Here is a 4424-nt window from a genome sequence, read left to right as displayed (position 1 = left end):
AGCCTTCAAATGTTCCCTTATCCTGCCTCTAATTACTCAGAGGTCTCCACTAGAGGTCATTGTGTCCAATCCCCTGCATCTGGGTGTCTGGCCAGGCCAACCTCTGCTCACAGACGAGAATCAATCTAGTTTTTAAAGGCACCTGCTCCAAGGGTGGAATTCCCCCTGGGAGTAATCAGACATTTATTTATTCATAGCCTTCTGGCTGGGAGGAGAGACCCTCCCACCCAGGACTCAGCAGGGTCCAGCTGCCTCGTTGCCCTTCTCTCCTTCCCTCCGCAGTAGAATCTATAATCAGAGGGGAACCAGCCTCGCCTCGTCTCTGTAACCTCCAAGCTGTGTGGCCTTGGACAAGCGACTCAGCTTCTCTGAACCTCAGTTATCAACTGCAAACTAGGGTTAACGGTACACCTGCTTTGTGAGGTTGGTGAGGATTAAATGATCAAAGGGGATGAAAAACTCTCCTTTCAGGAATCCCGTCTATAGTTCATTACTAGAGAAGTTTCTCTGACCCTGTCGAACACCAGAAACCCCGAGGAAGAGGCTCACCGTTCTCTCTCGAGTGTGAAACCTGCTCTGAGGGTTGTTTCTGCAACTGCCACTGGCTGTTGATAATTCTTCTCTTCCTTTGGGAGAGTAACAGGCAGAGGATGCTGCTGCGTGGTCTCCATCATTTAAAAAAGAAAAAGAAGTGGTGACTTAAGGTAGCAAGGGGTCAGTCAGTGATCTCAGTGCCTGGCTTCTGTGAAGCGCCCAGAATGAAGTGAGAAATCCTTTTCATGATCATCATCAAAGAGACCTCCCATGTCTGCAGGATCAGAGCCTCTTGCTTTCAGCCTTATAGTTTAGCCACCTGGTTACGGAGAGAGAAACTGAGGCCCAGAGAGGAGAGGGACTCTCAGGAAAGCTCTCAGGCTCCCTCATTCCCAGTTGGATCCCCCATCCCTTCTCCTTCACTCCTGAGTCCTGCTCTGGCTTTCTATGCCCAGGGTCAGGCCCTGGTACCCAGTCCTGCCCAGGCAGAGCCCGGGAGAGGAGTGAACAGAGGTTGGAGGAGTAGGCGCAGAGGCCCGGCGCATTCTCAGACCAGGCTCTTTGTCTGCCGCTTTGTGATGGTAAGCGCTGCTCCTAAATCAGGTCTGTGACACTGTTATTGTTGCCCAGGGCGCAGAGAGTCTAAACTTTTCCCCTGAGGTCAAGAATGTGGCCGGTCCCCAAGCCGCCCAGAGCAGGGGCCTGGGTGACTGGGGGTGGGGCTGGGGCCTCACCCTGAGCTGGGGCGAGATACTGGGGGGGAGGGGGTCATCGGGAACAAAACGCTTTGAAATGCCTCCTCTCCATCACTGCCAACATTGTCCGCTGCCCGCGGGGGGCCTGGCACCGCCTTGCCGGGGCTCCGGCCCCCAGCCCTGGCCAGGCCCGGCCCGGCATCTGAAAATGGACAGAAGGTTATTGTCCCTCCTCGCGGCCCTTTGTCTGTCCCAGTTCCAGATGTCTAGGCTGGGACCAGGGAGCTGACCCATGGTGGGCAGGGGGGAGGGGACAAAGGGGAAGAGCACGGGTCACTGCATCCTGAGGGGTCGTTCCCAGACCCTGAGATCCCACCCAACCACGGCCCAGTCACCCTCTGGGCTGTCTCAGCCCTGGGATTGTCCCTGTTCCCTTGTCTCTCCTGCCCTTCCCCACAGGCCAGTTTCCGGCCTCAGGATGGGTTCAGAGTCGGGCACCTGGGCATTCCCACTGCTCTACCCCCGTAACTGTGTGATAGGGACAACGGTGCCCCCTCTCAAAGCCTGCTGTGCCCGGGTGGGTATGGGTATCACTGGACCAGGGTGCATGCAATCACAAAAAATGACAGGGCCCTCAAACATGCCAGCTCCGTGCTGGGCATGGGGGTGCACTATGGTGGGTGGGCCATTCAGATCCTTCCAGATTGTGTTTATTTATTCATTTTTCATATTTATTTTTATTTATTTATTTGACTGTGCTGGGTTTTAGTTGCAGTATGTGGGATCTATTTCCCTGACCAGGGATCAAACCTGGGTCCCCTGCATTGGGAGCATGGACTCTTAGCCACCGGACCACCAGAGAAGTCCCCTATTTTATTTTTTTTAATATTTATTTATTGACTTTTTAAAAATTAATCTATTTTTGGCTGTGCTGGGTCTTCGTTGCTGTGCGGGCTTTTGTCTAGTTGCAGAAAGCAGGGGCTACTCTCTAGCTGTGGTGCACGGACTTCTCATTGCAGTGGCTTTTCTTATTGTGGAGCTCCTTCGGGCTCCAGGGTGCGCAGGCTCACTAGCTGTGATGCACAGGCTTCGTTGCTTGCTCCAAGGCATGTGGGATCTTCATGGATCAGAGATTGAACCCATGTCTCCTGTATTGGCAGGCAGATCCTTTACCACTGAGCCACCAGGAAAGTCTCTGGGTTGTGGTTTATAGTCACAATAGGAAGAAGTAACATTTCCCACCCACTCTGGTTGTGTCAGGTACAGATCAACTGCTTTACCTGCTTTATCTCATCCTTTTCACAAATAATCGACAGTAGATACTGTTCTTATATCCAGTTTTCAGCTTTGGATACGGAGATTCTGAGAGGTAAACTCCCTTGCCCAAACCCAGTCTGCCGGGAAGCAGGAAAGCTGGGATCTCAGCCCAGGCTGACCGCTGCCACCGAGAGGAATGATCCGCTAATAACACTTGGAAGGTGCTGAGCACAGAGCCTGGCACTGCTCCCGACTCAGCCCACGGAGCCGGTGGTGGTGTGATTCCACCCGTCAGCTTCCCATTTCACAGACGGCGCTACTGAGGTTTAGACCAGAGAAAGAAAGCCTGGGGTGAGACGCTCAGGGAAGCTGAAACAGCAACCCACCAGGGCCAGCCAGAGAGGCCGGCAACCTGGTTGGAGTTTCAAAGCCCGGTTCTGTGTGGGCTTGAGCTAGTGACTTAGTTTCACCATGCCCTGGTGTTCTCATCTATAAAATGAAGGTGTTCCCTACTTCACAGGGTTGTTGTGAAAATTCAATTAGATGATGCATTTCAAGCACTTAGCACAATGCCTGGCACACAGCACACAGTTAATGAGAGCTATTCCTCTTATTATTCTGAACGGGGTATCGTTTATCCTTTTGAACCTTCCTCTCACCTGGGGTCACCTGAGGACAAGGCCCTGTTGAGGGGAGGGGCTGCGGGTTGGGTTCGCAGTTGTTGAGTGGGGGTGGGGACAGTAACGCTTGGCTTGCTTGGGGGTCTCTAGAAGTGTGGCAACGGGCTACTGCTGCAGGTTGCTGGTTGGAGGAAGGCCAAAGGGATCAGGCTGGGAGGGGCAGGGGCTGCCTGGGCCCAGAGGAGTTAACAGCTCCCAGGCCCTGGCCCAGCGGGGCTGCCACGCTGCAGTCCAGCCGCAGCAACACAGCAGGCAATGATCTTAGCAGAGGAGCCAGGGCGGCTTTGTGATGGGCAAAACAGCTGGCCGCCCGGGGAAAACAGCTGGCCGGGCCCCAGCCTCCTGAAGACCAGGGCAGAGCCTCAGAGGACAGCTCCACATCTGGGCTCCTGGGAGAGGAGGGCCTGGCCAAGAGCAAGAGGGTGGTCCTTTGGGGTGGGGTGGGCTGGGCGTTGGGTGGGACCCTTGGAGATGAGGGGCAGATTCCTGGAGCGAAGGCCGGAGCTATGCTAGGTCTAAGCTGAGTGGTGACTGCAGCTGGGATTTGGGGGGAGGGTCTCAGTCTCCCCTCAGATAGGAAGGATGAGGGGCAGCAGAGCAGATGGGGGGCAAGACTGCACTCGGCCCTGGGTCATCTGGGACCCCGGCTTGGAACCGGAGGTGGGAGGGAGCCCAGTGGGGGCTCCTGGACCCCCACCTGCCAAGCGGCATACCAGGACCAGGATCCGTGTGTGGGGTCCTCCTCCGGCTTGGAACCTGGGCTACCTTGGCCACAAAGCAGGACAGGGGCCCAGAGAGCCCCCAACCCAGGAGACGTGAAGCTAGCAGCTGGTAAGAGCTCCATCCGTGCATCCCCTCTGCTGTGGGCTTCCCCTCCGCATCTACTTGGCTGCCAGGCTGTGAAGACCTCCAGCCCTGGGGCTCTGTCTGCGTCTTGGGGTACCTCTAGGCTGCCCCCACCCAGTGGAAGGGAAGTGGCACCTGAGACCTTGCGGTAGGTTGGGCAAGGAAGGCAAAGGGTTAATGGGGGTGTGGCCGGGTCCACCAGACCACAGCCACCTGCCAGGGCTCCTGACCCCCAACTCCTGTAGGCCGGAGACCCCTAATTTCTCTCTGACCTAAGGGTCTCCTCTCACCCACCCTCCTAGCCTCCAGGAAAAGGGGGTTGGCCCTCACCTTTGGTGTGCCAACCTCAGAGCCCCACCCTCTGATGAAGGCCACTCTGCAGAGTCTTTGCCAGTGGGCAGACCTTGGAGCT

At 55.9% G+C, this 4424-nt stretch overlaps 1 non-coding gene across 1 annotated transcript; it reads left to right on the top strand.

Annotated features, from left to right (window-relative positions):
* Window positions 1-455: 455 nt before the first annotated feature.
* On the top strand, window positions 456-665 carry LOC136165556 (small nucleolar RNA U3). The gene has a single exon (XR_010662579.1). It is a non-coding gene; the product is annotated as a small nucleolar RNA U3 (small nucleolar RNA).
* Window positions 666-4424: the final 3759 nt, after the last annotated feature.

Source organism: Muntiacus reevesi, chromosome 3, assembly GCF_963930625.1.
Source record: "Muntiacus reevesi chromosome 3, mMunRee1.1, whole genome shotgun sequence".
In the NCBI taxonomy this organism is placed as follows: Eukaryota; Metazoa; Chordata; class Mammalia; order Artiodactyla; family Cervidae; genus Muntiacus; species Muntiacus reevesi.
The sequence above is the reverse complement of the archived record's forward strand: the minus strand, read 5'-3'. Positions and strand labels throughout refer to the sequence as shown.